The sequence below is a fragment of the Electrophorus electricus genome, chromosome 17 (genome assembly GCF_013358815.1).
Source record: "Electrophorus electricus isolate fEleEle1 chromosome 17, fEleEle1.pri, whole genome shotgun sequence".
Taxonomy (NCBI): domain Eukaryota; kingdom Metazoa; phylum Chordata; class Actinopteri; order Gymnotiformes; family Gymnotidae; genus Electrophorus; species Electrophorus electricus.
Window position 1 is genome coordinate 1,694,943 of NC_049551.1, and position 12,080 is coordinate 1,707,022.

General features: G+C 48.0%; 1 protein-coding gene across 3 annotated transcripts in view; it reads right to left on the minus strand.

Moving 5' to 3' along the window:
• csgalnact1a (chondroitin sulfate N-acetylgalactosaminyltransferase 1a) overlaps positions 1–11,658 on the minus strand; it is a 32,817-nt gene extending 21,159 nt beyond the window's left edge. For 2 of the 3 annotated variants that reach the window (XM_035535541.1, XM_035535537.1), the window contains exon 1: positions 11,483–11,658. The gene's annotated coding sequence lies outside the window, so the exon portion shown is untranslated. Of the gene's footprint in view, positions 1–11,422 lie in introns of all 3 variants that reach the window. The other variant, XM_035535538.1, reaches the window with a different exon arrangement.
• Positions 11,659–12,080: the final 422 nt, after the last annotated feature.

Here is a 12,080-nt window from a genome sequence, read left to right on the forward strand (position 1 = left end):
CAGGTTCCTTTCTTCTCTGTTGCCGTGTGTTACTGAGTCTCTGATCTCAAGCCGTTTTCCAGCATACCGTGACACACATGGCAGCTTTGGATGGTGCAGCGTGAGAGCTTACAGTGTGAGGATTTGTCTGCGAGGATCCAACACCTCCGTCTGGCTGTTGCTGGCCCACTCTGCCAGGACGTGACATCAGAGGGGCCTCTGCTTCACCCACAGCACCCAGTGAAAAATGAAAGGAATGAACACAAATGCGTTTGTTCACACACACACCCTGTAGTAAGGGTGTACAGGCACGTGTGTGTGCTCTCACACACACACACACACACACACACACACTTCCTGTCTGAGCGTACCCAGAAAGAAAAGGACTGGTGGTAGAGAGAGAGAGAGACTGCCTCAGCTCCGTATTGGTCCCTGGAGTCTATGAATACTTCCACGACTTCCTCAGTCCTGTCTGGAGGGCACTGGTGCTACATAGACAATCAGTCTCTTCCTCCCCTGTCTGTCTGTCTCTCTCTCTCTCTTTCTCCCACTCTCTCTCCATCCCTCTATCCCCAAACTCTTACTCAGTATCAATCAGGCATTAATTCATCAGAGGGGAAGCATTTCTCTCCCACCAAGTGTGAGCAGTGTGAGGAGAGTGAGTAGTCTCATTTAGTCCATTTATCAGGCGACGTACACACTGATCAGTCTGATGTACATGTGCTGCTCCCGGGAGGTCAAACCATGACCTGCGTGTTACTAACGCCAAGCTCACCATGTCTGACTTGATTCAAATGTTTTTCGTTTGAGTCTTTTTCGCGGTAAGTCTGTGTGTTCTGACACTCACTGTCTTACTGTTATGCATATTTCTGTTCTCAGTTATTTTGCTATATTTACTTCTCACTTTGTTTATGTAAAAAAGATAAAGATGGAAATTCAAGTACATAAAACCACTAACACACACACTAACACCCTCAAGTGCATGCACACACTAACACACACAACCAACACAAACGCACCCATTCTACATAATGAACACACAAACACTCACACACATACACATACACCTTAAACGTTGCCTGTAAACACACGGTACACTGATGGACTTCACCCTTCACTGCTCTGAGGTTCACATGTTCAGCACTGGAAGCCCTTGAGTTGCAGAGCTGAGCATTCTTGGTTTGGGGTGTGGTGTCATTAGCAGTGAAGCCTAGATAACACCATGACACTTAACCTCTACAGCTCTTCTCTCCTCATGAAGGAGTCCCTGGTGATTTCACTGTTTTAGGGAACTATCTGAATGGATAAATTTAATGAGAGAGAGAGAGATAGATTTCTCTGGGTCTAGTTTTTAAATGCAGTGCTTCTCTGGAACTGGTCTTTAAATGCATTGTTTCTCAGGGGCTGGTCTTTAAATGCATTGTTTCTCCGGGACTAGTCTTTAAATGCATTGTATATTTGCTGATAGTGGACATGGACCTAATTCTGCCCTGCGTGCATCACTGGGGGTTTTCCTTTGGGTTTTTAGAATCATTCAGCAAAATTCTGCATGCAGGGCTACTATTGGATGCTTGTCCCATCTACTGTAGCTATGACGACTGAGTGACCTCATACTTCACTCCCATACAGCACAAAGGACCGCCTCACATTGTCAAACACTTTGGACCAAAATGAAATGGGTCACAGTTCGTGTGTTCTGTTAAATACCTTCCAAGACTGCTGATCACACAAATCCCTCGGGTCCAATTTTTCTTGACTCTTATTGACTGGGGTTACAAGCCCCTGGCTCCAGGAGCCAGGACAACAGCCTAAACATGTGGAGGCTGAATAAGTTAAGCACTGCCCATTTTAGCTCAGATGTAGTTCAGGTGTAGCTCAGGTGTAGTTTAGGTGTACAGTATTTAAGTATCTAATTTCTGATGCTATAGGGACCACAAATTTTTTTTTTATTTTAAAGATTTGAGTTTCTATGCCAATTCTTCTTGTGTTGTTGGATAACCACATAGGATTTGGTCTTTAATAGTGCATTCAAATGTCTGCAATTTTTATTGATTAGATTGCCATTTGAATGTAGTTTTTTTATATATGGTTTTATAAAGTGTCACGGTTGGTCAGCCGGTTAGCGGCAGGGACACGCCCACTCCTGCTAGGGATCACACCCCTTATCTGCCCCGCTCACAATTGCTGGAGTACTAATTGAATTCACCTGTTCGTTAATCATGATATGCTTCTTTAAACCCACCGATCCCTAGAGATGGGGCTGCACATTAGCAGATCTAAGACGCTCTAAGCAATCTAAGCAATGCAATCTAAGCAATGCAGAAGCAGGAGATTGGGGAGATATGCTCGCTTGTCATGCATCTCGGGCAGGTTGTTAATCGCTTGGCTAACAGACCTGAACAATGAGCAACTCCTCCTATTACCCCACCTGTACCGGAGGGGATAAATGCCTCATCGCTAACCCCGAGATGTACAGCGGAGACCCAAAAGGATGCGAGGGCTTTGTCGTACAGTGTGAGCTTTTTTCTGGATATCAACCCTGACTGCCCAACCACACCAAAGTCGCTTTTGTAAACTCCCGACTCATGGGGAAAGCATGGCCAACGTTACCAACGTTTCCCTGCTTATGAACAATTATGCCAGTTTTATTCAAGAGCTCAAAGCTGTGTTTTTTCACCCACATCAGGGGAGTCTTTGTGGGCACTGCTTGCTACGCCTGAGGCAAGGATCCGAACCATGGTGGATTACACCATGGAATTACGGGTGCTAGCTGCGGGAGCTCATTGGAACGAGTCTGACTTGGTAGACTTGCATTCGTCAATGGACTAAGGGCGGATCTACAGGCGGAACTGTCGTGTAAGCAGGAGGCCACCTCGCTGAACGAGGTGGTCCATCTGGCTATCACTTATGATCGTCTCCTATTGGAGCGCCGCCGGCAATTCCCCCGGAGGCGACAACAGTGAGAGACTGCACCAGCGGTGGTGCGAGCGGAAGATCTGGTGGAGGCCAGGCAACTAGGCGTGGCCGGGGAACCGAGGGAAGAGCCGCAATTTGGTGAGTCGTTCTCTGACCCTTTTTATGTGCAAATTATCAGCTGAAGTGGTACATCTGGGTCGTAAACTCTCCACGTCAGCAATGATTGACTCTGGTGCAGCAGGTAAAATCATGGACTGGGGCTTCACCAAGAGGTTGGGAATAAGAACCTTTACCCTCCCCACTCCATTAAGCGTACAGGCACTTGACGGGGGACCCGTGGGGTCGGGGTTCAAAACACATTACTCGTGTTCTCCTGAATACTTGTTGCTTCCGTATGGTCTAGCCACTGCCCCTTCTGTCTTCCAGGTCTATATCATCGAGGTCCTACGGGAATACTTGGGTAGATCTGTCGTTGCATATATAGACGACAACCTGGTCTATTCCTCCTCCCGGGACCAACATATGCATGACGTACGGGCTGTCCTCCACACCCTCCTGCAGAACCACCTGTACTGCAAACTGGAGAAATGCGAGTTTCATCACAAAGAGGTGAGTTTCCTGGGGTATATCATCTGCGAGGGCAGCGTACACATGTAACCGTGCAAGGTAGAAGCAGTAAGGGGCTGGCCTAGACTGCAAACTCGCAGGGAGCTACAGTGCTTCCTGGGATTTGCTAAGTTTTATCGCCGTTTTATTAAGTCCTTTAGTATGCTGGGGTGAGGCTGAGATGGGGACCCGAGGTGGAGAGGTCCCTCTCGGCGCTGAAGAAAGCCTTCTCTACTGCCCCAGTACTGCAGCAGCCGGACCCGGAAAAGCCTTTCGTGGTGGAGGTAGACACGTCGGACGTAGGGGTAGGCGTGTCAACACAAGGGCAAAGCAGGGCAGCTAAAACCAATTGCCTATTTCTCAAAAAAACTATGCCCCACAGAGAGGAACTATGGCATGGGAGACCGTGAACTCCTCGCCATGAAACTAGCGTTCGAGAAATGGAGGCACTGGTTAGAGGGAGCACGACACCCCTTTTTGGTCATCACTGACCACAAAAACTTGGAATACCTCCAAACCGTGAGGAGGCTCAATTCCAGCCAAGCCCGGTGGGCGTCTTTTTCACTGGGCTTAACTTCCGCGTTACTTATAGGCCAGGAGAGAGGAGCATGAGGGCGGATGCTCTCTCTCGGCAACACCACGCAGAAGCCCAGTCTACCAACGTGGAGCCAGTACTGTCACCCATCTGTTTCCTGGCAACTCTGAGCTGGGACCTGGACAGACAGATGGAGGCACCAAATCTGCATCCGCAATGCCTGCCAAACCACCTTTGTCCCACTCCGCCTCCATCAAGCCCTTATCAAATGAGCACACACCTCCGTGGGGACAGGCCACCCAGGAGCAACCCGCATGGCGCAGCTTCTGAGTGCTCGCTATTGGTAGCCAGCCATGCACAAAGACACAGTGAGGTATGTGGCGTCTTGCGCCGATTGTGCCCACAGCAAGATTCCTCGCACACCACCTGCAGGTAAGATGCTGCTGCTGCCCACACCTATAAGACCCTGGTTTCACCTGGCTATTGACTTTATCATCGACTTACCTGTATCCGAGGGCAACATGGTGATCTTGGTCACACTGGACCGATTCTCCAAAATTGTACGGTTCCCCCACCTCAAGGGTCCACCTACTGCCTGGGAGATGGCGGACCAGCTCTTCCGCCATGTCTTTTTGGTAAACGTCTCGGACTAGGGCCCACAATTCACCTCCAGAGTGTGGAGGAAACTGTTGGGTAAGATGAACATCACGGTCAGCCTGACATCTGGGTACCAACCCCAGGCCAACGGGCAGGCAGAAAGGGTGAACCAGGAGCTAGGCAAGTTTCTCAGGCTGTACTGCCAGAGGCACCCTGAGACTTGGAGCACCTACCTCCCCTGGGCGGAATATGCCCAGAATTCTAGGGTTCCAGCCCCCACTATATCCATGGAATTCCCCCACGTCTGACCAGCCAGCAGTGGAGGCGTGGTGTCGGCACAGCGAGCAGGGGTGGGAGGAGGGCCACCAGAAACTGTGCAGAGCCGTAGCCGACTAAACGGAAAGCAGATAGGAGGCATAGGGATACCCCCCCCACTACGAACCAGGACAAAAGGTGTGGGTTTCAAGGAAGGATGGCCGTGTAGGCTCCACGGGGAAACTAGCCGCGACGTATGAGGGTCCGTACCCCATCTCGGAGCTGATTAACGAGGTCACCTACCGCGTCAGCTTCCATGTGTCGGCCCTGAAGCCGGTTGTGGAGGGTCCCCTTGCAGAATAGGAGAACTGCTTGAGTGCTCCGCCTCCTCCCTTGGAGATAGAGGGAAGTCCTGCATACATAATAAGGGCCCTCCTCAATTCCAAAGGGAGGGACTCACAGGTCCAGTACCTCATGGACTGGGAGGGGTAGGGACCTGAGGAGCGGTGCCTCCGAAGTGTTGGACCCAGACCTCACTGCCTCCTTTCATCGGGAACATCCTCAGAAGCCTGCCCCTCGGCGGTTGGGTCGGCCGCGCACCAGGAGGCTGGCGGGGTCTTTGGGGGGTTTTGTCACGGTTGGTTGGCTGGCTAGCAGGAAGGACACGCCCACTCCTGCTAGGGATCACACCCCTTACCTGCCCCGCTGACAATATTGCTGGAGTACTAATTGAATTCACCTGTGTGTTAATCATGATATGCTTATTTAAACCTGCACGTTAGCGGACCTAAGACGCCAGGCTCGTCTGATAGCTGCGCTCACTCAGAGAGAACGATTGTTTGAGTTTTGTTTAGTGTTTCCATCGCTAAATACCGATGGGTAATAAAGAGCACTTTGTTGCAACCCCGCCTCTCGCTTCCTCTGTGCCGCAGACGTCATAACGGTTTCCAAAATGTCTTTTCCATCTTTCACCATTTCAGAAAGGGAAGTCTTGGGGTTTAGGGCTCAACTTATTCCAAATCTCCCAACACAGATTTTGTTTTTTGACTTTGAGTAATTGAATGTGAGATTTTAAGGTTTTCACAGTATATTCTTCTTAAATTTTGGTCTTCTGGCTTATGGTGTTTTAAATTGGATAATTTTCCTTTTTTTTTTTTTTTTTTGCAGATTTACAGTTGGTGTCAATTTTTCATTATTTGATTTTTTTCACCTTTTGCTGTTGCTTTTCTCAATATCCACCATATTTGCTGCTTCTTGGTATATGATGTTAATTTCTTTAACACCAAGGTTCACATTAGTTTTATCATTTTTAAAATTAGTGTTTACAAAGTTGGTGACTTTGTTAGTAAGATCAACTGAATTTGGTGCATTAGTGGGTCTCAGAGCTGTCTGGAGTCCCTCTGGATGTGGGTCATGTCCAGTGTACTGGGCTGTGTGTAACCATTTCACTGCAAGTTATAATGTGCATGACTATCTATGTGACAAATAAACCAAACTTGATGGACAGACTTTGGGTTCACTGGACTGTCCAAGAGCCACCTTCATTTGGCTATAGTCTGATAGTGGAGGTTACTGCCTGACAGGGATTGCAGGCCCATATTAGTTTATAAAGCAAAAAAGATTACAATGCAAAAATCAAATTAGAAAGCAAAGTAAAAATAACTATTTAGAACATTGGGACTATGAAACTAAAAAGTAAATTGAGCCCTAAACAGAGGGTAAGAACTGTCAGAGTATCTTTTTACTGTCAGAGGTGCAAAGCAGAGACAGATCGTAACCAAGTCCAGGCTCGGTGAGCTCAGTCAGCTACAGAACAGGACACACACAGAAAGACCCAACCGCCCAAAGAAGAAAGAACGTGATCACTGCATGACGGGTGAGGCTGAGATAGAGATGCACTTTCTCCTTTACTGTGAGAAATGCAAAAACAAACGTAACAATTTCACATTAATAATACAAACATAATCCCGTATTTCAGTAATATGACCCAACAAGAAAACCACAAATCATTCTTGGATTATGGAGACGTGTCATCACCTGAGAGACAGTCAGGGACAACCTCCCCACTCCTCACTACTTCACACACACACAATATCTGAAACAGGAGGGCCCAGGAAATGCTGGGTGACCAGAGAAGATCTGTACGCACTGCCCGTCAGGAGAGACTGAAACTGAGAGACACTTTGTTCATTCATGTCCAAACCCACGGAGAATCCTCTCTGTGCAGAATCACAGAATGAAACCCTCCTTTCCAAGACTGACAGATACAGAAACCTTTCAGTTACTTCTGGGGGAACACACAAAAACTGTAGCTTTAGCAGAGCCATATGATCAGAGAGAAGACTCGAACAGACGCACATTCACAGTGATCTAGACTGCTTGTAATCTGAGGTGCTTTTCTCACTTACTGTACTTGCTTACTTCTTTGGTTCTTTCATTTTGTTGCCTGCTGTTTTGTTTTTTTAATCCTCTACAAAAAGTCTTTAGTCATTTATGAGTCAATATAATGTATTGCATTGGTAACATGGGTAGATTATACTGTCATGCCAAAAAAAGCACATTTGAATTGAATTGAATTGAATTGAAAGGACCACAGGGAGGGACAGAAAGAGAGGGAGATCGAGACATGGAGAGAGAGAGCGAGAGAGAGAGAGAGAGAGAGAGACTTTGATGTGTGTTTCTGGGCCTCAGGTGATTCTAAGGCCCCTTAATTAAGTTGGATCTCCTCATTCTGCCATCTGGCCTACTCTTAAAGCACCATTTTTACATACATCCTGTTTCCATATACACACACTTCCTGAAGTTGCCTTTGAACATGTTGCTGGAGTGAGAAAAACGCAAAAGCTGCAGGAAATAAGAACACATCTGGCTTTCACTGTTTCACCTCAATTAGCACATAACACTGAGCCGCTCAGCAGGGGTCAGGGGTCACAGATGCTACGGGAGGGGCTCGGGGGTCATGGCGGCTACAGTCACTTATCAGGTTCTACAGAAATAACGATATATTGTCAAACCAGTGTTATACACAATCTGCCATGCACACACACACACACACACACACACAAAACTTTTATTTCAATAGTTTAACAAACTTTCGCAGACACACGCTGCAGCTTTGCTGTATGAATTATTTATGTTTTTTATGACACGACCGTACAACCATACACCAGATACAATTTGAGACTGTAAACACACTGCTAAAAAACACTTTTTAGTTAGAGGCTCTGATCTCAAAATTCCCTGAAGACATACAGACACCCCCCCCCCCACATACACACACACACAGACACACATATAAGCACATAGAAACTGTCCTTAAAGTCACAGTGTGGTTCTGGTACAGCACTAAGTCCCTGAGGGCTGGAGACATGTTACTTCCTCCCAGAGTTCTGGATCCAGGCTCCAACACTCAACCACATAAAGATCCACATTTTCAGTTATTGTTATGGGGCTTGCTGCCATGTCTCTGTTTGTAAACAGTGTAATGAGACCCTCCAGTGTTGTGGCTCTGGACGGCACACAGCTGCTGTACTGGGAAACAAGTATGTAAAAGCCATTATCTTTAAAAATGAAAACACTGACATAAATACGGATGGCTTGACAATCCACACATTGTGGATTTAACCACAAAAGTTATATCAACAAGCACAGCTGAACATACAGTCAGAACTGCACCCCACACACACACGCACACCACACCACAAACAGCAGTATTGCACCACAGAGCCCTTTCTCACTCTTACGCAAGCCGACAGTTTTCCAGCCATAACTGACTCTTTGGCCCCTCCTTTAATTTGACTTTGCCCCTCCTTTAATTTGACTTTGCCCCTCCTTTGGCCTGTCCTTGGCTCCTCCCTCTTTCTCCAGGCACACTTTCCTAAAACCCGTGCCATTCTCAGAACATGTACTGTTTGTGTTTAATGCATCATGGTTGGATAAGTAGGCAGCACAATGTGTTTGATGAAGCAGTTGAAAGAGATTCGTGACAGCATGTCAAAGTACAAAACTATGTAAATTCTCACTGGTACAGACGCCAGACTACCCTACATACTGGAGTGCATTACACTACAGTAGACATAAGCCTATATTAGCCTACACTAGGCTACATTAGCTTATACTTGGCTACACTAGGCTACAATAACCTATACTTGGCTAAATTAGCCTACACTAGGCTACATGGCACTGTGCAAAAGCAGACTGGAACACACGAGGTATAAATACACAGACTAATGCGGAATAGCGAGGGCACAGGTGAGGATCATCAGGTGTGCAGAGGCAATGACACACGACAGGAGACACAAAGAAAAAACAAAACCACATGGCACAATGGAAACCATGACAGATAACTCCTCCCAGGGCCTGGAGCATAGCGAGAATGGGAGGCGGATCAGAGACCGGGTCAGGAGCAACATTAAGACAGGGACGAGGGCGTAGACCCGGCTAGGTTCAAGTTCAGGAGCACAGAAAGAGACGGAGTGCGGGGGGCTCCAGGACAGCGCTAGTGCCTGGATCAGGGAATGTCCTCTGGCCCTCAGCAGGACGAGTGCTAGCCTGTACGCTGAGATCTGTGGGTCCAGGAAAGCAGCTGGTGGATCCAGTAGGCCACAGTCAGTTTGGACAAAAAGTCCTGAAGCACAGACCAAAACACGTCGATAGAGTCCAGGATGGCCCTGCTGGTAGATGCCTTCAGCCAATCAGGGGCTTCGCCTGTAAGCCATCATGAGAACAACCCTCTCTCTCTCCCTCCCTCACTGCACTGAGGTTTCTAAACAAATGACAAATACAAATGGCACACACAAACAAAAACAAAAACATTCACAGGAATATCCACATCCATGGTGAGGATCGGGAATACTACCAGGAAACATGAAGTGTAATAGTCCAAATCTGGCATGGCAGGAAAGGCACAGCAGGGTGTACAGTTCCAGGTTCTGTTGAGATCAGATAGCTGACAATGAGAGTCTACCAGGAACCTCCACTGGTCTGACACTGTCTGTCTGATTGGTACAGCTCAGCCTATTGTTACGGTTTTTGTTTTGCTTCTGTTTGTGACTTCACCCTGTCATGAGGTGTTTCTCCTCAGTGCAGCTCATCCTCACCCATGTCCTCGCTAACCCCCGTTAGCCTGTATATTTATACCGCATGTGCGGCAGGCTGTCTCTATGAAGTCTCTCGCATTTCCTACTGATATATTTCTCTTGGTTTCAATCTGTTTGCCTGCTTCATCGATTTCCCATTTAGATTCGTTATAGCCTGTCCTACAGTAACCTGTTTGTCAGGAATTCTCTTCTAGATCTGGTGGCCTGCTCTGCCGTATATTGTCTTAAAGGTTGTCTTTAATCAGCTGTTTGCGTTCCGAATGCCTAAGTAGTCGCGAGGACAGGGTGGGTTCGATTTGGCTGAGGTGTTGTGCCTCGGCAGGGACTGTTATGAAAGCCCCGTTTTGGTTGTTTTTGGAAGGCTCATATCGGTCGGCCTTCATGTTGTGATATGTGATACGCTGTGGGAGACTACCTGATTTGCACTCTAGCAAATGCACTTTAAAGAGCCAGTGTAACACTGTAGCTTGTTTATTAACGCTGTTGCTTTGGTAATAGTTTTCTATGTTGTGTTCCCTTTTGCCCCCAAACAACAAGACCCTCTCTCAGCACTGAGATCACAGAACCAGCCATACTCGGTCACCGTAGCTACCTCCTTACAGTGACGAACCCACAGGGTTAATAGCGGTCAAAGGTTTTAAGGATTAAGCAGATACCCACGCCAGATTGTCACTGAGTGAACCGAGCCATCAGTTACCATGCGGGCCGCTAGCTCCGTAACGATACATCGCTCCAGCGAAATATCACGATAAAACTAGGATGCAGCCAACAACTCAGCAATGCTTTAGCGTTTAACGCAAACAACAGAGCCTGAAGCTTCGCACTCCGCGTGCTTTGCGACATGGTGCAACGTTGCACAGGAACTTACACGGGGACAAACACCCCCTTGTAAGCTCGAGGGAGGGCTGGGGGTGGAAGTGAGAAGTTTTGAGTCTTTACACCTGCGCTGAGTCTTTCTGAGTAGCCTACGTGCTTTGAGTCAGTTCTCTAGAATGCCAGTGAAGCACCGCAGTAAACAGTTCTCTAAACCTGAGCTGAGCTGATGTCCCATCCGGGTGTATGCGCTCCTGACATTATCATCATGCACACAGCGAGCATGCGTAACGGCATTTGGCGTTAGCGTGAACCTGTCCCTGTCGGTACAAAGCATACGATCCGCACTGGAATACTCGGTCTGCAGGCTGGTCATGACCTCTCCCTCTCGCCCGATACGCCTCAGAATGCACACATGCACTGCCTCGCGAAGACGAACACTCACTAACTTCAAAGCGCGTGAGGACAACATCATAGGAATTAAAGTATTAGAAACCATAGCAGAGACATTTGGCACCGTAAAGACACAGACGTATTGCGCGCCGTAAAAGTGACATTTCAATATTTCTGTATCATTCTGTCTTTTCCCATCGGGGCTGGTCGAAGTTGGTGTGACCCTTACCGTGCTGAAGTGTAACCAACACCGACGCTCACGGACCTGTGCGCGGTAGCAACGACTTACCGCACAGCGCTTCATGACGAACGGAGCGAGACAAGCGAAACTCTTCCGCCGCGTTCGTCTCGCTCTCACGGCACCTCGAACCTCCCGGACTCGGTTCCAAACAGAGCGCGTGTGTGTCCGTAACCGGCGCCGCGGCGGGTAATATGGAGCGAGCGCACAGCGCGTCTGTTCGGGACTTGGAGAAAGAGGATCCGTGCGGTGCACCCCGCCCCGGCATTGCCTCCGCCTACCCGCCGCGAATAATTGATGTGTTATTACCTGCATTAGAGCCACTTTAGTGTTTTGGGGACTGGATTTGGTGTCATTACTCATGAAGAAGTTACAAGCAAAATGTCTGTGTCCCAATGAGTTGCTTTCGCGTGTCGTTACAACTTTGAATTCAACCATGCGCACTGCAGAGTTCTTATATGTCTAGTAGAGACGTGAGAACACATTCAGCAACAAAGCTTTTCTCAGTTGCGTGTCCTTATTCATACGCACATGAGCGCGGCGCCCTTCTTCACAGTCGCCGCTATGGTTTCGTTCTTTGCGCGCGCTGAGCAGGACCTTCAAAGCGCAAGGGACACGGTCCCGAGGACAGCAGCGAATAAGCCACGAG